Source organism: Lissotriton helveticus, chromosome 6 (assembly GCF_964261635.1).
Source record: "Lissotriton helveticus chromosome 6, aLisHel1.1, whole genome shotgun sequence".
Taxonomy (NCBI): Eukaryota; Metazoa; Chordata; class Amphibia; order Caudata; family Salamandridae; genus Lissotriton; species Lissotriton helveticus.
Window position 1 is genome coordinate 121206399 of NC_136067.1, and position 23115 is coordinate 121229513.

The window sequence follows — 23115 nt, forward strand, 5'->3', positions numbered from 1 at the left end:
CACGAACTACAAATACCATAAGGCTTTGTTTGCTAACGCCCACCAGGGCGGGACTGTCAATCAAAATAAAACGCGATCCCGTTCAAAGTCCGCTGGCTCCGTGTGGTGTTGTAATGCCAGTGACCAAGAGCAATACAGTGCTCGAAACGCGCTTGGCTACCTCTGAGTGAAGGGATGCGGGCTGCCTGAAACTGCTGCTGCCGGCTGAGCGTGTGCACTACACCCCCCCATGTGCGACATCTTCACAAGGGCAACCTGTTTTTTGATGATGTTTTGCGGCTGGCTCAGTCGCGAAGATGTCCCGCCGCTGAAGAGGCGGATCAACGGTGCTCGGTATTTGGGGCACTGAGTTGAATGGAGGGGGCCTGCCTGTCGGAATACATTGGGAGCACTACGGCCAGTCCTCATTCCCTTCCACCCACTGGGGTTAACATTGAGAGAGGATTTCACCGCACCCACAAGGGTTGACATTTTAATTGTGTAACATGGAGCATAACGGCACCTACCTAGGTTTCAACAGGGATCCAGAGTCCTAGCAACAATTGAGCACGAACTACAAATACCATAAGGCTTTGTTTGCTAACGCCCACCAGGGCGGGACTGTCAATCAAAATAAAACGCGATCCCGTTCAAAGTCCGCTGGCTCCGTGTGGTGTTGTAATGCCAGTGACCAAGAGCAATACAGTGCTCGAAACGCGTTTGGCTACCTCTGAGTGAAGGGATGCGGGCTGCCTGAAACTGCTGCTGCCGGCTGAGCGTGTGCACTACACCCCCCCATGTGCGACATCTTCACAAGGGCAACCTGTTTTTTGATGATGTTTTGCGGCTGGCTCAGTCGCGAAGATGTCCCGCCGCTGAAGAGGCGGATCAACGGTGCTCGGTATTTGGGGCACTGAGTTGAATGGAGGGGGCCTGCCTGTCGGAATACATTGGGAGCACTACGGCCAGTCCTCATTCCCTTCCACCCACTGGGGTTAACATTGAGAGAGGATTTCACCGCACCCACAAGGGTTGACATTTTAATTGTGTAACATGGAGCATAACGGCACCTACCTAGGTTTCAACAGGGATCCAGAGTCCTAGCAACAATTGAGCACGAACTACAAATACCATAAGGCTTTGTTTGCTAACGCCCACCAGGGCGGGACTGTCAATCAAAATAAAACGCGATCCCGTTCAAAGTCCGCTGGCTCCGTGTGGTGTTGTAATGCCAGTGACCAAGAGCAATACAGTGCTCGAAACGCGTTTGGCTACCTCTGAGTGAAGGGATGCGGGCTGCCTGAAACTGCTGCTGCCGGCTGAGCGTGTGCACTACACCCCCCCATGTGCGACATCTTCACAAGGGCAACCTGTTTTTTGATGATGTTTTGCGGCTGGCTCAGTCGCGAAGATGTCCCGCCGCTGAAGAGGCGGATCAACGGTGCTCGGTATTTGGGGCACTGAGTTGAATGGAGGGGGCCTGCCTGTCGGAATACATTGGGAGCACTACGGCCAGTCCTCATTCCCTTCCACCCACTGGGGTTAACATTGAGAGAGGATTTCACCGCACCCACAAGGGTTGACATTTTAATTGTGTAACATGGAGCATAACGGCACCTACCTAGGTTTCAACAGGGATCCAGAGTCCTAGCAACAATTGAGCACGAACTACAAATACCATAAGGCTTTGTTTGCTAACGCCCACCAGGGCGGGACTGTCAATCAAAATAAAACGCGATCCCGTTCAAAGTCCGCTGGCTCCGTGTGGTGTTGTAATGCCAGTGACCAAGAGCAATACAGTGCTCGAAACGCGTTTGGCTACCTCTGAGTGAAGGGATGCGGGCTGCCTGAAACTGCTGCTGCCGGCTGAGCGTGTGCACTACACCCCCCCATGTGCGACATCTTCACAAGGGCAACCTGTTTTTTGATGATAAATATATATATATATATATATATATATATATATATATATATATATATATATATAATTTATGATACATACATATATATATATAATTTTAAAATAGAAATATTTTATGTATCTTGTATAATTTCCTATGAGTATCTTTTTCCGATAGGAATGTGGTCCAATACCTGTGAATGGTCATGTGTGGTACTAGACTTACTGCTGGAGCCCATCAACTACTTATTTTGATCCCTTTGGCTGTAGTAAATTTAAGAAGTGCAGTTTGTAAATAACAAAGATCTTACTAGCTATTCACCCTGATCCCTCCCTCCTACATATGCACCCAAAACCCAGGGGTACTTATGCAGAGATTTCAGCACACAGGGCGGAGTTCTCCACGCATAACCAATTTCGTAGTACTTTAGTACTGCTACTGTATTACTACTAAGGTACTACACAATACTGTTTGTGAACCGGTCCCCTGATTTTTTAAACATATCTGTCTGTTTTTAAATCAGTTCTGACAGGCCCTTCCCCTCTACACTGACTGTAATTAGATGTACTTTATTTCTGCCTGTGACAATGCTCTACTTCCTCTCCTTCTAAATAGGTCAAGTGACCCAGCAAACATTACATGCATTGCCCCTGCAGTAATGATTGTAAATGTCTGAAGATGCATCTGTTGTTAGCTCCACACAAACGTCAATTTGTATGATATGGTGAGGGCATAATGGAGGGTGACTGCTGCCTGCAAAAAGACAACAAACCAGGTCCATCCAACACTTCTGGCTCTCCTGCTTCTTGTGTACACATTATGATCTGGCTGTGGTGACCCCAGAAGGCTTCACACCTAAGAAGGCCTATGGAGGTTGTATATAGCCAGCTGCTTGAGGGTACTGGTCACTAAAGTTAATTTTAGAAAGAAGACAAGGGGTGCCCTTTCCAGATGCCCCTCTGGAATGGCAAACACTTCCAAAACCTGGTTGGTTTAATTCTGAACTGAAAACATACAGTGAACGGCTGTCAAACAACTACAAACTAGACATATAAAGTTCTGAAGTTCTGCTGAGTTTCTGATGTCCTGCCCTAATGCTTCTGAGAGACTTTCTAGGCTGGAAGCCTGAGCCAGAACAAGTGGTTTCCAGCCATTGACACAGGTTTCAGATGCAACCAACTTCCTCCCCATGAACCAGAACATCTTGCCTTACTAAAGGAACTTCATGAACAGCAGGTGAATTGAGTTGTGACTATGTCTAGAAGCCAATTCCCTTCCCTGCACCAGCTTTTAATATTTTTTATACCACACCATCTCAAACTTTGTGTGCAGAGGTCCAGCACTTGGTTGGCTCGCATGTTAGCTGGATCACAATGAGCCCCAATCGCCTCTATGTATATCTTTACTTTCCTCATATAAGGAAGACAGAGCTTCATGTGGTATCATTTGTAACACAAATAATTAATGTTCTTATTTACTTGATTAACAAGTTATGGTATCTAATTTGATCATTAAGTTCAAATACAATTAATTTTACCATCCGATGTTTTCCGAAGTAGTAAGTAAATTATAAAGTTTATCAAGGAAGAAGATTAAGGACTCCCTGTCAAGAAGCCGAGCCAGAGGCATGCTCACCACTTAAGATTTGTGAGGATGGAGTAAAAAATACTTCAAACCTGCTCACATTGAATCCATTTCAGGGAAAGAAAGACTGGTGGTTCCTGCAGAGTACCAGTGCTGTATCGACTGAGACTTTGCATATGTCAAGAATGAGCTGCACAGCAGCACCCTGACAAGGAACTGCATTTCTTAGCAGGCTATTAACTCTTAGGTGATTTAGAGACACTGTGGTCATGTTGAGTATCTGGGTATAGCTTTCCTTTGGGAGTGTGGTGTCTTTGCCTGGCAGTTGTGATATAATGTTGCTGTAGCAGGGACCATGCTACGTAGATCTAGGGCTTCCTTTTCAAAGAAAAGTGTGTCCTCATGTAACGTAACTGGTGCTATGTAAAGCGCTCTGATACCTGATTCGGTTCGGGTCTAGTTCGCGCTATATAAAACTCTAAAAAAAAAATAAAAAAAAAAGAACAGTTGTTATCAGATTATGCTTACATTGTGTACAAGGACCATCTCCTACCATCCCACCAATGGTCTTATACACAGGATATGAGGGGCAGTGATGGAAACGGGGAGCCTAGAGTCCCTAAGATTTTAATTTAGAGCCAGAAATGGAGAAAAGCTGTGACAGGTGAATTCTGACAATCACTTGTCATTAGTTTTCAAGTCTTGTTGTCATTTGATTAGTAGGAAGTCGTTTTTCTCTGGATTTTGAGTAGATTGGTGGTCCTCAAATATTGGATCTTCTGCAGAGATATGTTCACATTTCTGTTATCCTCATAAATGGCCACTCTTGATTCCTCCGTCACAATTCTCAATATCTGCATATACAGGTGAAAGTATGTTGGAGTATGAATAACATCTTTTGGCACACTGGAGGTAATATAGTATTTTGAAGTTCTAACCAAATATTATTGATTTGACAAAAAGGAAGGAAGCAAACCAGTTCAGGCCTAAGCCACCATGTAAGAAAGTGAATTATTAATTGGTGTGGATAGTTGACCAAAATAAGTAAACAAGTCTCTACTATCCTGTTCAGTCTAATCAAAGTTTTCAAGTAATTTAAACATGATTTCAGCCGCTGGTAGCTGTGGCACAGAACAGAGAAGCTTAACTTCATGAAAACCTGTAATGCATTTAGGATTACAAAACAGTTATAAAGTCAAGCACTTACCACAATAAATGAAATAAAATCGAAATAACAATTTTACACCAAAATGACAAAAAGCCAACAATGAGAACTGGATATATGATTTTTTAAAGATTGATGGGGAAAAAAGCCAAGAAAAATTAAAGCGCTAATTGAAAGTACTGTTAATGTGTGACAGGGACATTAGAATGATTTCAGGGTAAAGCATGGGCCAAATACTCCAAGTAGGCTCGTCCTTGTCAAAGATTTTACCTTCTGACTTAGGACCTTATTTAAATCTAGGCTGATGGAGTTCTCAGTCACAAACGTGACAGATATCCGGTCCGCCATATTACTATCTCCATAGGCTATAATGGGATCATAATAAACGGACAGGATATCTGTCACATTGGTGATGGAGTATTCCCCTCCGCCAAGATCTAAATCATACCCCAAGTATCTGACATGGAAGCCAAAATCCTGCAGTAGGGCAAGGCAGTATCCGGAAAAGTCCATTTAAAGCCAGATAGGCGTTGAGCAAGGTCCCACTGATGCTGTTGGTTTTGGTGGGAAAAGGTATGAGTGGGGAAAGTCAAATTTTGTGTCCTCTGAAGTCCTCTTGTTAGCTGGACTCTTTTGCTGCCTTCGCCTGGTCAAGATATCTACTTTTGGACCTAGGGCCTGATTTAGATCTTGTCAGTAATGATCCCACCATCATTTTTTCAGCTGAGTCACCACCATCCTACTTGGCGGTCCACCAGCTCTATTTAGATGTTGGTGGGTCCATGAATGAATGAACGCCAGAGTCCTCCTGACTCCGCCAGGAATTCTCACCCGCATCAACTGCTTCATAGGCAGAAATGGCTCTCTGCGGGAGTCCAGACAAGATGACCGCCAAGATAATCATGATTTGGCTTTCCATTGAGGCAACTGTGGCAGGAATACCTCCTACTTTGAGTTGGCGCAATCTAAGTAAATGAGCTAAGAATGTACCTTTTTACTATTTTCCACTTCTGTTTCTGTTTAAAACCCCACCCTCCAGGTCCCTTCTTTGCAGCTCCGACTCCACTACAATGCCAAACGACTCAGTTGTCGCCAGGATCTAAGGTAAGCAACTTTTACAATGTCTATGAAGGGGAACAAACATTACAATGCAGTCATTACAACGCACTACCTTTACATCGCAGCTGTTACTTCGCAACCGCTTTTACATCGCATGACATTACAACGCATGCCATTACAACGCATGTCACTACAACGCATGCCATTATAACGCATACCATTACAATGCATGCCATTACAATGCATTATAAGGTAAGTAATGGAGATTTCTTAGTTTTAGAGTGGGTATGGTTTTTGGGGTACATAGGAATTGTAATTTTAACCGCTACACTATCCAACACTTACCCTACTGTTGCACTCCCTGGAGTGGGAATAGTAATGTTTACCTCTACACTATCCAACACTTACCCCATTGTTGCTCTAAAAGTATTATGTGTTGTAATAGTATGCCTTGTAATGGTATGCGTTGTAATGGTATGCCTTGTAATGGTTTCTAAATATGAGTTGTACTGGCATTGTAAAATCATACGATGTAATAGTAGTTGTAAATAATGTAAAAACTGTGTTGTAATTGTTTGTGTTTTAACATCATATATTCTCTGTGAATCATGTGCTGACATTTGCTGTAGCATAATTTATTTTCAATTTGCTCTTACATATAATTTTTTCTTATGTGTGCAGTAGTGTTAATTTTACAACTTATGAAGATAAATTGAACACATCTGTACTGACACTTAATTTTCTTTTTTTATTGTGGCGCCTGTGGGTCTGCATTCAAACGTGTTGTTTGAGTGACATGCAATATGTAATAAAAAGGCGCATAAAACATTACCTACTTATGTTTTTGAGGCAAACACAACATATATGTGTATTGACATGAAGATAAGTTATACTTACCAGTCTCCGCTCGACCAGGGACTCACTTGTCATGAGACTGCCGCTAGGACATTGTCAGCAGAACGCGGGCAGCTAAATCAGCTCGGCACAAATCTACCTGACAGCGATGGAGTACAGTTAGCCGGCAGAGTAGACCACCGACATGGCAGGAAACAGTCTGTTGATGTCAAATCTAAATATAACAAACAGAGCGCTGTCAGCTTGACAGAATACTTGGAAACGCCTCTGTGGCAGGATGAACATAGTTCTGCCAAGATCTAAATCAGATCCTCAATCTCTTTTTTGGAGGTCAGAATCCTCAAGTGGGACAAGGCTGTGGGCTATGTCTGATGAGAAGTTCCATAAGGCTGTATACCTTCTTGTCGAAGACTACCTGAAATGTATTTGCTTCTGCAGAGAAGCCCCAAGCGAGACCAACTTGATTTTTTTGACCAGTGAGGTCATGATTTGGGTGGATTTACTTGGGTTGTTGGTCTCGATCCTCCAGAGGTCTGGAAGTCCAAAATGTTTCTAAACCCACATTTTTCTGAGATTTCAGAATAAGTCCTTCTGGACACTACTAAGATTCCCAGGACCTCAGGGACAGCACATTGGAGTTATGGCTCACTTCAGTAGAGGCCACCAGCAAGGTCCAGTCCTTTTCCATTTGTAACTGGGCACTCCTGCCAAAGGCCTCTTGCAGCTTGTTGTGTTTCTATAGCCACACACGAGGTCAGCAACTGACTCTTGAAGCCACTTCTTCATCCTGGGAACAGATACAACCCTTAAGGTCTCCTCACAGGTCTCATGCATCAGGTGCAGTCCTCAGTCTATTCTCTGGAAAGTGTTCTGAGGAGGATGGCTAAGAGTGCCAAATGTGTTGGTTGGCACTAGCTAGTGGGTGAGGGTGACTCCTGACACTAATGGAGTAAATGCTTTCAGGGGTAATCCTTACCACTATTTCAGCAATTCCTGTTTGCCCTACTACAAAAAAATCCCACAGTGCACCCTAATCCTAAATTCCAAAATGAGGAAACCCTTTCTTGTGCAGAGTCTGTGGCCAGGGTAATGAGCAGTACCCTACTCTGTGGTCACTCAAAGCCAGCTCTGGTTTGGGGCAGCCTGGCTGGGGGAGCAAAGATTTGCCTCCATCTGGTCTAACCTCAAATTTACTTTTGAAAGGGCAGACCCCTTTACAAGTTAATGAAGTTTTGGGGTCTACCCTAACTGGTATTCCTGCAAGGCAAGGAAAAACACCCTCCACCCCCAGGCTACTTAACGCAGGGAATAGATAACTTTCTAAAATGTACTTTCATAAATATTTATAAAAAAATGTTACTTCACCATTGAGTTAGATTTTTAATAACTATTAAAAATTGTGGTTGAACTACGTATCTAGCTGGTCCCAACCCTAAATTAGTAAAAACAATATTTGATTCTGCTCAAAGGACAGTCAGAGCCTGCCACAGGGAAAATAGCTTTTGGAACCATATCACTGTAGGGGCATGGAGACAATAAATACCTACATGCTCCAATTCTAAATACCATGCACCCTACCTTGTCGGCTAACAGGCATATATAGGGGTGACTTATTTATATTCAAGCAGGAGGTTTTTCCCTGTCAAAGAGGGCTATTTGGCCCAGTCAGACTGCAGATTTAAGAGCTGCAGCCGTCAGGCTTGCATCGTAGGCCTGAAGCCAAGTTTTGCTTGCCACATTAGTGGATGGCAAAAAAAGAGCTGCAGTGAACTGGCACCATGCCATTGGTATATTTCTATACCATATACTATGGCCGTAAAGGAAAGTTAAATAATCCAATTAGATTTAGCTAATTTAACCATGTTTTAGGGGGTCAGTGCACATGCACTGGGACTGGTAAGCAGGGGCCCAGTGCACAAAGTCATAATCTAAGCAGAAGCATCAGTTCAAATAACATGGGGATGACCACGGAAAAAGAAGCTCTTCCTTTTAATTTTCCGAAACCTACTGGAGCCAACCATTGCCAATCATGTTGAAAGCAATGATAAATCTAAAAGTATAATCAGTCAAGCTGCGCAATTATCGAGCATGGAATGGATGCCATGAAGGATTTTGCGACTGGCTATTTCTGTGCTCGTATAATTTCTGATGTGCATAACCTTTGTAAAAAAAGAAGTAGAGAAAGTCGTTGCATTTCTGATAATGAGCAAGAAAACTGCTTGTGACCAAGTGTTAAAATTGCATTTCACCCAATAGACTTTTCTGTATTTGTTGAATGAGTTTCTTATTCAATCTTGTTCAAAAGACACCTTGACAGCAAGCATATCAATTTTGCACTTTCTACATATTTTGAGGTTGTTAAGCACTCTGGGTTCCTTCTTTGCCAGTGAATACATTGTTGCAGTGTGAACAGTTGTAACATCTAGGCATGCCCTTGTGATTAGGTGTAATCTCAAAACCAGCTGGGTTGAGAAGTTCCTTCAAATTCTGTGACCGCTTGTATGCAAAAATAGGGGGATTGGCAAATAGACCCCGGAAATCAGGCTCAGATTGTAAGAGTTCCTAGCATCTAAATATCGCTTGCTTGATCCCATTAGATGAGGTGGAATAGGTGGATACAAAAACCTCTCTGTTGGCGAATGTCTTAATCTGTTTGCTTAACAGTACCTCCCTCAGGATCCTATGAGCAAGTTTTTCAGCTTCATTAACAATCTCATCTGGATAACCTTGTGTTACCAATGTATTCCTCGTTTCCTGCATAGAGTCCACAATCTTAGATGTGTCACAGGTAATGTGCCTAATACGGAGAAACTGCAAATATGGGAGATGTCGTTTAAGAGATGGTGGGTGGAAGCTAGAAAATAGTAATGAGTTATTGCGGTCGGTAGGTTTCTTGAACATCGAGGTTGTGATCTTCGTGCCTTCGATATCAAAGTTTACATCCAAATAAGAAATATGGTGTTGATCCATAGTGTAGGGAAACTTGATCCTGGGCTGTCTGGTGTTCAACAGCTGTAAATTCTCAATCAACTCCACCTTGGCACCTCGCCAAATGACGAGGATGTCGTCGATGTACTTTCTATAAAGAATCAGGTGGTCAAGCCATCTTGAGTCTGAGAGAATGTTGATCAGTTCGAATTGCATCATAAAGATATTCGCGTAGCTAGGGGCACCAGAAAAAACCCATGGGAGTCCGTTGGTTTGCAGAAAATATTGGTCCTTTCACCTGAAGTAACTGTGAAACAGTGAAAATTGGAGGAGTTCCAGTAAAAAGACTTTGTTGGCTTGTATTTCGTCATGCTGCAGGAGGGCCCATTCAACTGCTTCAATACCCTCAACATGGTGAATAGATGTGTATAAGGATGTCACATCAATTGTGCATAGTCAAATTTCTGTCTCAGATGGTAATTCAGTGGCTTGAAGAAGTTGCAACAAATGCGTAGCGGTGGCGGTGTGATGGTGTTGTTTCTAGGATTGTTTGATGGGTCATCGAATATGTCTTAGAAGTGAGGCGGTAAGAGTTCAGTAGTAGGTCCTCCCGGGGATACCACTATTCCACCCGACCCTACCAGGGGTGATCCCTCGCCCCTCTTTAGAATTGAAAAAGGTGCAGGGCTCTTATCGAGGCGGGGCAGACCGCTGAGGGCAGTCCAAGGGACAAGTAGGTCACTAAGGGTCCCCATTTATACTCGAAGTTCTTGTACTCATCCCTGAAAATGTCAGCCAGTCTTTCCATGGAGAGGATTCTTCACAGGCGTGAGTGACACAGCGATATCGCTGGCATGTCTTTTTTCTTCCACGCTGCTACTATCGTGAGTTTTGCTGTCCTCAAGCATGCCCACATTATTGCCTTGTCTGCTTTGGAGTGGTGCTCAAGATCAGGGTCCCTAATGCCCAGCTGAACCCCCTCTATAGTTGTTGGGATGGGGTACCCAGCATGTCTTTGATGTGTGATAGTATTTCCTCCCAAAAAGCACAGATAACGGGCAGTCCCACCAGATGCGACAGAAGTCCCCCTGTACGCCACAGCCACGACAGCGGAGGTTCGAAAAGTCAGGAAAGATCTGTTTGAGTTTAGTGGGATATAGATACCAGTTCAGAAGTGTCTTATAGTGTGCTTCCCTCAAAGCCACTGAGTAGTTGTGCCTAGTAAGGTCTCCCCATATGTGTTTCCATTCCTCTGCTGTGATATCTCTTCCTATCACCTGTTCCCAGAAAGACATGCAGTGCGCCCGAGGAGTGTGTATTGTTGCTAATAGCATGGCATATATTGAGGAGATGGCTCCTTTCAGGGTGCCAGCCCTCCGTACAAGCTTCTCTATGGTTATAAGTTCCCTGGTGGCGGATTCTCTTATGTGTGGGAGGGAGACCCAGTGTTTGAACTGGAGGTAGTGGTAGTGCTCGATTTACACGACCTGTAAGTCCCTTTTGCTGCTCTCGAAAGTCAATACATCAGAGTTATGAAACATGTGCGATAACATTAAGCAGCCCCCTTCTCTCTAACATTCAAAGGGATCTTCGTGTAACGCAGGTGGGAAGGCTGGGTTGAAGTGAATTGGGGTGTACTGGGAAGGGAAAGAGGTCCAGCCCTTCCTTTTCGTGATTTCGTCCCAAACTTTGAGTGTGGTTCGCGTGGGTGTGCTAAGGTAAGCATTTGCTGGCCTATCTTTTTACTTTTTCCATAAGACATCCCAGATTGATCTTCCCACTGTCGCCCTGTCCATGTGGAGCCAGTGCTTAGCGGAGACTCTCATGGACCACTCTACCACCACCTGAAGCTGAGCTGTCTGATAGTAGAGTGCAAAGTCAGGTAATTCCACCCCCCTTCTTTCTTTGGGCATCGTGGGACATGAAAAGGTAGCCGAGCCCTCCCACCCTGCCATATAAATTTAGTGATGAGCGAGTGTAATCAGAGTAGTAAGTCGCGGTTGAGGTCAATTGGGAGTGCTTGGAATAAGTACAGAAATGTTGGTAGGATTTTCATTTTAATGACGTTTATCCGACCTAGCCAGGAAATGAACAAGGGCCTCCACCTCTTAAGGTCGTGTTGAAGTTGCATCACTAGTGCCGGGTAATTGGCCTTGTATAGGTCCTCAATTCTAGGGGTAAGTTTAATGCCCAGGTACAAAAGAGAGCATTTAGCCCATTGTAGGGAAGGCTGGTCTCTTAAGCTCAACGCCTCACTCTCGGGGAGCGTGAGATTAAGAATGGAGGGTCTTTACATTCGCAAAAAAATTTGATGCGCTGGTCACTAGTGATACACTCAATAAGGATAAAAAGATGTCATCTACCAGCAGTCTTAACACAGTATCCTCCAGCAGCATATCTATCAGTGGAGATGAGGGTGCCAACAATATAAGTAAGGAACAGACAGCTGGGGGTTCATCTTCCTCTTCGTCTTTTTTAAAGGAGGTACAACGAATTCGAATTGGCAATTCAAGACAGCGGGACCAAAGGGGGGAAGACACTGTAGGCCCAAGAGAGGTAAAAGGGGCGGTCGCAAATGCAGGCGAAAGAACGCAATATCAGACCCGATCCTGGAAAGCGAATCAGGGAAGGTGAATACCACAAATGATATCCAAATAATTAATTTATCTGATAGGGAATTCCACCAGGAAACTATGAAAGCATTAAAGAAAGGATTACATTTCTGTCCTACTGGTAAATGTGATGTGATTGGTGTTAAGATCGATTTGTATAAATTTATCAGACAACTGAAAATAAAAAAATTCTTTGCATTGAATGGTGTTCACAGAAAAGAATCTTCTAAGAAAATATGTGGGGATGTAACGATTCAGGATATCCATGCAACAAAACTATTACTTTCAATAACAGAAAATGAAAATAATCCCGTCACATTACAACATGTGTTACAAGAACTTGACTGTTGTACGAATTTTAGTGAGGATAGTGGACTAAAAACTAAGTCAAAATGGAATCCACACCTATCTAGTAACAACAATATTGATGCATTTCATAAAATCATTATCCAGGAACTTAATATACTAGAGGGGAAGATTAAAAAATCAAAAATATCACCATATGTTAACAATCTAACCTCACGAGAAAAATTGGCACTTAAGTCACTGGCAGAAGATCCCTCCCTTGTATTTAAAGAGGCTGACAAGGGAGGGAATGTTGTCGTGATGGACAGGTCTAAATATGACCAGGAGATTCTTAGCCAATTAGACAATAGAGTCTGGTATGCCGAATTACCATCTTATCCTATCTTTTCTATTATTACAAGAATCAATGACTTTTGAAAACAATGCCACCAAGAAACCATCTTAACAGATGACGAGTTTAAATATCTGACGGTAGATCGTCCCCGTTACCCATGCCTGTACACCTTACCAAAGGTGCACAAAGATGCAGCTTCCCCACCAGGGAGGCCTATAGTATCGGGCATAGGGGGACTAACAGAAAAATTAGCGGAATTTGTGGATATTTATTTACATCCTTATGTATTGGGTCTGGCATCTTATATTAAAGATACCAAGGATGTTCTTAACGTCTTAAATGAGTTTACCTGGGAATCAGAAATGATGTTGGTTACCATGGATGTCTTGCAGCTTTACACTAACATCGGGCATGAGAATGGTATATTGGCATTGAAACATTTCCTTCACAGAAGACCAGTAGAACTATTAGATCACACTAACATGCTACTGGCCATGTCAAAACTCATTTTGGACAATAATGTTTTCCTTTTCAATGACAGATGGTGTGTAATGGGTAAATGTGTTGGACTTGTAAAGCGCACGGCTGCCCGTAAGCGTCCCGGCGCTGGAGACCGCTGGGGAACCCGTCCTGGCTTTCCCTGTGAGATGGTCCCTTCTGGGTATCTCCAAGGTGAAACCAGGCATCCCCGGTGTCTGTGGGGGGCCGGTGTAGAGATGAGGCAAGCTTAATGCCCAGAGTTGCCGAGTGTGATCCCTGGTTAGAGTAGGCACCGAGGCGAGAATTGTCGAGTCCGCTGACCCTGGTCCATGACCCTGCCGCGTCGGGAATTGAACCCTGGTCCCGGGCCGTTCTCTGCTTCCAGGTCTGCCACCTCTAACCAGTGAACCAGACCACTCCACGGTATCGCCAAAAATGTGGGGTAGCCATGGGTTTCCGATTTGCGCCGTCCTTTGCCTGCCTCTATATGGGGTGGATGGAGACGGTGCATGTCTGGGGCCCTGGCGGTGCCCCCTGGCATCAATATATCAAGTAATATGGAAGATATATTGATGATCTTCTATTCATTTGGACAGGTAGTGAGACACAACTTCTGGAATTTTTCGCATACATGAACAACAACTCATACAATATGACCTTTACCATCAACTATAGTCATACTGAGATAGTCTTTCTTGACTTGACACTTTATGTACATGAAGGTAGACTATGCAGTAAACTATTTAGGAAGGAGACATCCTGCAACGCTGTCCTACATGGGAGCAGCGCTCATCCCAAGTCCCAAATTAATGCAATCCCCTATTGGGAGTTCTACAGGGCACGACGCAACTGTAGCGAGGACATAGACTTTTTAACTTGTGCCTCTGACATTGAAAATAGATTTCTAACAAGAGGGTACAGACATGATGTGGTAACTAGGGCTAAGAACAGAGCCCTAAAACTGAAAAGATCAGAGACCCTGCAATCAAAGAAGATGGATTCCAGTAAATCTAAGAATCCAATAAGACTCATTACAGGCTACAGTGTTTGGTCAACACAGATTTATCAAATTTCAAACTAATGCTTGTTCATGCTTACCTCCGACCCGTCTTTGAAAGAACATATTCAATCCCACCCATCAATCGCCTATCGTAGGGGCGTGACTATTAGAAATATGATTAGTCCAAGTTACCCCAAAATTAATCGCAAACCATCTTGGCTACACTCCCTGACTAAGGGTTCATTCCGGTGTGGGAATTGTAGTATGTGTAGATTGTCTCTCCATGGCACACGATCTTTTGAATACAATGACTCTGGAACTTTTCACATTACAACACACATAGACTGTAATACCACCTATGTTATATATGCCATCTTATGCAAATGCAAGATGGTATATATTGGAAGTACCATTAGGAAATTAAAGGATCGGGTTGCCGATCACTTTAGGGCCTTAAAAAATACAGATGATAGTGTTCCAATAGCAGCTCATGCCTTAAAATGTGCATCTCAGACTGACCACCTATCAAAGACATTCCATAGCATAGAGATGGTAGCCATGGACGAGAGGGGTGGAAATCGCGAATTGAAACTCAGGCAACAGGAGGTACGCTGGATAATGAGGGTTCATGCAGTAAAAAGAGGTTTGAATTTTGATGATGAGATGCAATATTTCTTAGTTTGACCATTTACTAGGATGAATGTATATTCTGTTATTGACTGCCCCTCGTTTCCAACCACATTGAACCCTTTCAAACTCAGTAAACGATCTCTGTGGCCATGTGTGAGGTATTCAAAATTTGTACAACTTTTTGGTAAACTTACTTAGGGTGTAAACCTAATAAGATGTATAGGCTAGCATGTAACCCAAATGTAAATGGACGCTGTTTGTATATATAATAGGGTCTCTTAATGTCTTTAATTCTGTGACAATAGTGTTAACAAGGGCTCAGATACTATCATCCATATTACAACCTTTGGGCTGATGGAACTAGTAATGAAGATGTATAGAAATCGTTTTGAAAAAATACCAATGTGCCTTGGCTTTGTCATGCTACTGTTATTCACAATATTGCTCACCCCATTTTTTAATGTGTGTATTTACTAATTATGCCTGATCGATTACTCTTTGAGCTACTCATCCATAGGCTGTATGAATATTACTTGCCTCACCCTATGGTTTTCCTATAGTCATATAGCATTAATTTTAATGTTTTCCCTTTCCTTTCTCCTTTTTTTTTTTTTTTAACCAATGAAGAGTAATTCCATCTCACTCTTGTTATTTAGTGACCATACGGCCGTTCTGCCGCAACAAATAATTTGGAATAACTCACATATATTACTCGTTGTTATTAATTACACAACTTATGGCATTCGACACTTCACTAAACTAATGGTTAATATGAATAATTTCTGATTTGGATCTGGAGAAGCGTGGCTCAGTGGTTAGAGGCGGCAGACCCGGAAGCTGAGATCGACCGTGGACCAGGGTTCGATTCTCCGCCTCGGCGGGTCTCGGGCTCAAAATTCCACGGACTCGACAATTTTCGCTCCGGTGCCTACTCGAATCACGGGGTCACAATAGCTTGCTTAATCTCCACTACGGCCCCTCGCGGCGGGATGCCTGGCTTTCACCTTGTGGACACCCTGCCGGGGTTTCTCACAGGGGAATACCAGGACGGGTTCCCTAAGCAAGTGCCAGGATGCCCTTTGGGTGACAGGTTTGCGCTATATAAGTACACCTACATTTACATTTATGCTCCGCGCTTAGACATTAGCAGCATAGAATGTGCTAATTCATGGATATTGAAATATGGCGCCCATTTTTACCCACTTGTTGTATGACTGTAACGCACCAACGTGGATAGTCCTTTCTCTATGCTGACTGCCATAGCAACCTAACATAAGGCTACATCCAAGATGGCGTAGGCGCAGAACGCCAAATTTTGCATTTGCATGAACGGCGTGACTTTCGCACTCGAAGGTGAGCCCCTCCGTTTTTCCGCTTTTTAGTGCTCTCTGACTAGGACACTAGCTACGCTAAGCTCCGTTTTTGGATATATACTCAAGTTACGGCCGATTTTGGCATTTATGGATACCGGGATACTCATGATTACTCGAACCCTTTAGGGACTCAGGATTTTCCATATTATAAGTGAATGTATGTCTTCTTTCTGCCATAGGGCGGATCAGTGAATATATATCTTTATTCATGTTTTGTGATATTGCCAAATACCATGCTATATATATCAAGCACGACTGACTATCGACACCTTGTATTTATTTTTAGATTGTCGTGGTGTCTTTTGAGGTTATTAAGAAGCCCTACCTTTCTTTCTCCGTTGTATATCGAACCTAGCTATAGGTGAACGCCCTCTTTTAAACTTTAGATTATTCCCTTACGTTTGTCCTGTACACTTTGCCCCTTACTAATAATTTTTTGGTTTCCAGTTCTCTTTCTTCTTTTTCTTATATCACAATCTGAATATCTCAAATGGTTTATGGTCACTTCTTTTAAATCACAATGTTTGCAACATTTTTTAATATTAGGCTGCATATTGCCCTGTTCACTCGACACACACATTTTGGTGCTTCTTTCTATTTTGTCACCTGGTGGTTTTTCTAGAAGTAATAATTGTTCATTTTTTCTTCTCAGATTAGAAATTCTCATTTGTATAAATAGGGGGGATGATGAATAATCATCGAAGTGAAGGATCACTTCTATGATACTTTTGCTTCTTGGCCCTATCAATGGAATTAGTGGGTGAGGTCTTAATATGGACTTCTAATAACTAACCTCACCACAGGCCACTTTGTGCCTTTTGCACTTGACTTCTGGACTTAAAGTTCTCTAAAATGTCTTTAATTAACTTTAAAGGTATACTTTGGATGTATTTTATTTGTGATTATATTCATTGTAATGTTTCTAGCCCTGAAGAAGTCGTTTGGTTACCTGACCAAGACGAAACACGTGTTGGCGGCTAGTGTATTTTCTCTTGACGAAGATTGGAAAATTATTCACGATGTTATGAAAACTAATCAGCATATGGAATTTATTTGATGGACTCGAACATTTGCTTCTAGCTCAGATTATAACCCCCTTTTTTCCGAGGATTTTGATAGGTTGACTTTAAACCCAGCAACAGCTCCAAATTTCCTCAAGTCCTCCTGTACCGCCTGAAGCAAGGAGCTTGGCTCCATGAGTGTAAGCAGAATGTTGTCCACGAAGCGTGGTGCTTTGTGTTCCATGCCCTCACACCTTATACACTTAATCTCCCCACTTGCTCGGAGTTGAACTGCCATGAGTTCGATGTTGAGGGCAAATAGGAGAGGTGAGTGCGGGCATCCCTGATGTGTACCTCTGCTAAGGGCAAAGGGGAGCAAGGATTGACCATTGACCTGTCTTTGGGAGCGTAGGAGCTGAAAGATAGCCCTAACCATATTTAAAAATCTTCCCCCAAAAGGTACATTTCTGCATGGTAAGGAAGAGAAACAAACAATCCACCCTGTCAATTGCTTTTTACACATCTAGACCCACCAAGATTGCAGGGAGTTTAAATTGGAAACTTTCTCAATTAGGTGAATAGTTCTTTGAATTTTGTCATGTGTCTGCCTTCCTTTTATGAAGCCTGATTGATCAGGGTGGATTAGTTTGGGCACCAGTAGAGTAGAGTTTGGCATCTAAGGTAAGTAGGGCAATAGGTCTGTATGAGGCACAGATCTGGGGGTCTTATCCTGGCTTTGGAATGACGGATATCACTGCCTCCCCATCGAGGTCGAAACCCTGGCTTCCTCCGCTATTGCATTGAACAGCGCAGTGAGATGGGGGATTATCTCGGAGGCGTAACATTTATAAAACTGCGCCGTCAGGCCATCAGGCCTCGGAGCTTTATGGAGTTTAAGTTTGGAGATGGCCTTCCCATCCTCCCCTGCTGTAATAGGGGGATGTAAAAGCTCATTGTCCTCTGGGGTAAGGTGGGGAAGGTCGACAGAGTCTAAATACTGATGCTGCAGGGCGGTGTATGGAGTTGTGCCTCGGTAGAGATCCCCATAGAATTTTCCAAAGATATTGGCTTTGATGTCGTCTGAGTGGGTGAGGAGGCCATCCCCATCCCGCATGCCCCAATATATTCGCGTTCCTGTTTCTCTCGCAACTGTGTAGCTAAATGGGATCCTACTTTGTCGCCATGCGCATAAGATGTCTGTCGCAATTTCAGCAGTATATATTCGGCTTTGTTATAAATAGATCGTAGCTTGCCTTTTAGTGTGGTTAGCTGGCGCTGTAGGGCGCGGGTTGGTGTCACCTTGTGAGCTTTCTCTGCTACCTCTATTTCCCCCTTGAGCACCACTCTGTCTTTCGTCCTCAGTTCAGAGACGCATTCAGTTGGATGCATTTCCCCCTTAGTACTGCTTTGAATATGTCCCAATTATTCTGGGGAGAAGTAGCCTGTGGGAGATTTAGATCGAAGTATTCAGTGATTGAGGCCCTTAACTCATCTCGTAGGACCCTGTCCCTAGTGGAGAAGTTTAGCTCACTGGTTAGAAGCGGCAGACCCTGAAGCTGAGGTCGGCCCGGGACCAGGGTTCAATTCCCGACGCGGCAGGGTCTTGGGTCAATGTCTGCGGACTCGATAATTCTCGCTTAGGTGCCTACGCTAACCATGGGTCCCACTCTGCAACTCTGGGAAATAGCTTGCTTAATCTCCACAACGGCTCCAGCAACGCCGGGGATGCCTGGCTTCACCTTGGGGTGCCCTCTCACAGGGAAAGCCAGGACGGGTTCCCCAGCGGTATACAGCGCCAGGACACCACGTAACGAGGTAACAGTGCGCTTTACAAGTATACATACATTACATTACATTACAGTGATTGAAGACAGAAAGTACCATCTGGCTATGCCTGGGCTAGGCCTACCCCAAGCCAGATTTATGGACACTAGGCTGTGGTCTAAGACTCAGATTGGGAAAATCAGGGCCGCCTGCAGGGGACCCAGCAACATCTGACTGATGAAAATATAGTCTATTCTGGAATAGGACTGGTGGATGTGTGAAAAGTGGGTGTAATCTTTGGTAGTAGGATGTAGTGTTCGCCATGCATCATGCAGGCCTAGCGCATATATTTTTTGTTTGACCCCTCTGGTGAAACTAAGGATAGCCGTCCTGTGAGACTGAGAGCTGTCCAGGTCAGCTTGCCATGTCAGATTAAAATCTCATAGAAGAACCACTGGGCCCTCTGCAATTTCGCTAATTAAGTCCAACGTAGAGGAAATAAAGATTGTTTGCCCCGAGTTAGGCGTGTACAGGGAGATACAAGTTCATAGGGTGCCCCGTAACCTCCCCTTTACCATGATCACCCTCCCATCCCGGTCAGCCTTTATTGCTTCGGGCTGGAACTTAGCCGTGCTTTGGAAGAGAAGAGCCATCCCTTTTTGTTTGGTGCTGGCAGATGATTTATAAATTACGGGTGAGTATTTATTGCAAAGCCATAGCTCTTCAGACTTTTTGAGATGCGTTTCTTGTAGTGCCACAACTTCAAACTGATGGTCATTAATGTATTTCCAGATTTTCTGGCGCTTGTGGGGCGAATTCAAACCTTTGACATTCCAAGACGCTATGGAAATCATTTGAAAGTGTGGACCCCAACACCTTCCCTTCAGGCCCCACTATGTGAGCTGCTCTTATGTGTTTGTGTTCCTCCATCCCGTTTGCCTCTTGTATTGAGTGGTCTCTGCGCCACTGGCTTCCTTTCCCCCGTGAAAGCATAAGTCAACCGCATCCCCTCACCACCACCACGAACCCTGCCCCCCAGAACATAAAACCCCCAACACCCCCTGGAAACTGTGCGCTAAAGAGCCAACGGGATCTCAGTTTGTCTCTTCTTAGAGAAGAATATTGTAATTCTGGGAGGCACGGACACCGCCCGGACCCCCGACTGCCGAGCATTATGTACATAGAGAACATTAGGAAAAAAACTACCATCAAAAGCGGACTGGGGCGTCTTGTTATGTTACCTTGTCCTCCCCGCTCCTTCGAGCCCCAATTGCCTCATGTCCTGATGAGTTACTGCTGCAGGGATTTGCAGTGAGCATGTATGTATACTGGTCGATCACCTCTTGAGTGGCCTCATTTTGGGAATGTCTTATTTGTCGATACTGTGCTCCAAGACCGGGACTCTCTCCGGGGCATACCCGTGCCTTTCGACGATTCTGAGGTGTGTTCATCGTCCGAAATTGGGAGACCCAAGATGCGCAGACCTGCAGTCTTGTATTCGAATGTAAGACCAAAGGGAAAGGTCCAGCGGTATCACACGTTTTCCTCTCGCAGTTTGGGGGTGATTGGATGCATCTGTTGTCTACGTGTCAGAGTGGTGGGCGCCAAGTCCTGAAACAGCGCACACTTATAGCTCTGGAATTAGAACTCACCTTTTTTTCCTTGAGCCACTTAAGATGGCTTCTCTTGTTTTGAAGGAGTGCATCTTGGCCAGAACGTCCCGGGTACATCTGCGCTCCCCAGTTTGTGGGGGTCCTACATGGTGGGCCCGTTCAATTTTGAGTTTCATCTGTTGAGGGCTCAGGATCTCGGCGAAGAGACCCCCCCCAAAGGCCTCCAGGTCTGGTCCCTCTGCCCCTTCTTCCCGGATTCGGATGTTCTCCCTTCGGGACCTGTTCTCCAAATCTTCTGTCTACAGAAGCACTTGGTGCAGTTGTGTCAGCAGATTCTGCTGTGCTTCCTGCATTTTAGTGGAACAAGCATCCAGTTCCTGCATCTGTTCTTCCACTTCTAACACCCTGGAACCCACTGCGCACTCCGGCCATATAGTTTTCTCATTGATAATTTTACAGGAAATGTTGCTGTGATATTTTCAATGATGTCATTAGTGTCAAGAGTGATTTAATATGTGGAGTAATTAGCAGTGCATGGCAGGAGCACAAGTTATCGTTACCTTAGGGCACGAGTTATAGTTTCTTGAGATAACTGTAACTATAACTGCTGAATTGTTATGGTTTTGTGTGTGTAAAATATGAACCTAACTATAACATTACTGTAACCTTTGTTTTTTGAGAGAATTTCCAAGGTTTTTTAATTCTATTTCCTAACTATAACGCCCCAAAACCATTTGTATTTTCAGTGAATTTCAGTTTTTTTTAATACTCTTCCCTAACTAAACCCCCAAACTACTGCTATCCTCCCCTACCCACCTTCATCTTCAGTTACAGTTCCACTAGTATGTTGCTACATTTTTCCCTATTTTCTCTCATCTAGAGTGGGTGAGGTCTGCTTGTAACAGAACCCTAATACTTTCAGCTTGTCCATTTGTAAGCACTTGTATTTCTGGTCAACAGGAAAAAACGGGGTGAACTTGTTATCTAAGAATATAATACACATACACACACATGCATGCCCTTGTGCTCTGACACACAAACACACACACACACCCACCCACACACACACACACACACACACACACACACTGGGAACAGACATGTGGTGAAGGCAGCATTAGATGTATCAACCTATTGTCCTAACATACCCAACAACAAAAATACTTGTAAAACCTCTGTCTTGCTACACGCAGGATAACAGCAATGAAAAATAACTTAATGCACCTCCTGTTCCAGGCAAATAAATCCTACATTTAGACTCCACAATAAACATTATTACCATTGATAATCTGCTTTGTTAATGGGAAGCACTGTAGTGGAGGTGTGTACTAATTTCCTCCATTTTTTGCAGTGTCATAGCATGTGCGATCAGATTTACTGAGGAATATGTAGTTCTCAGACAATATGGTACTCTCTGCGTAAATACATGAGTGCATGAGTAGAGCCTGAGTGTTTCATCCATGCATGCGTGTGCCTCAGTATTTCAATGACTGCTTGGGTTGTGAGTGGATGTTTAGATTGCTGCATACGTTCTGCACAAATGTTATAATGATTGCATAGTTACAGCCGTGTAAATTTAGTGTTACATTTAAAAAAGTGTAGAAGATGGAGAGAAGCAGTGAAACAGAAATAACGCGTTGAGAGAGTAGTTGAGGAGGCCTTTGCTTTGAAGAGGAAGCTTTTCATTTTGATTCTAAATAGAATGAAGACTCTTGACAAAATAGTGTTGTGCATGAGGAGGCAAAACCAGAAGAAAAGATTAGTGAATAGAAGTTACTGTTGTACAGTTCTTAGTGGTGAATGGATACATACTTCTTGGACAGAGCATTTCTTTCATGAAGAAAGCTATCTCCAGATAACAAATTAGTTAATGCTATTGATTAAAGAGAAAAATGTTTTGAAATGAGGAATGGTAATCCAATAGCAAAAAAAGTGATGGTACCTAGAAATGTAGAAGAAGATATTGCAGAAGAGGTACCAGGAAGGCATTGTCAGGGTACTGTATACAAATCGGATTGCAGTACTGTTGGTAGTATTAGACAGCAATCCATTGATATATGAAGAAAATTCCTAAGTATCTTTCCAAGGCGAAATTTGAAACTCAAAATAAGTTATACTGCTCAACCATGTGAACTTTAGCAAGGAGACTGTATTATGTGAAACATCCTGCTTTATGTTTAAGAGAAATAAATAGAGCACTTTTGCATGGTACTGTGGCAGACGTATAAAAGGTTTGTGGTGATAAGCAGTTTAGTTTCTTTGGTCCTGAGCAGAATTTTAGGGGAAATGAAGAGTTGCCAAGAGGAGAAGTTGCAGAACAAGGCACATATATTACAGTGGAAAGTTGTAAGAAAATAATTACAAAATTCAACACAGTGTTGTCTAAAAAAACACTATGTTTGTTTATGTTGTCAATGCAATTGTTAGAAGAGTAGTCTGTACCTCTGAAGGGACTTTGTGGTAGGGAATTGTTGCTGCTGCCACTGATGTAGATGGTCCTCCAGCTTCCTTCTGCTTGATCGCTAGTTGGA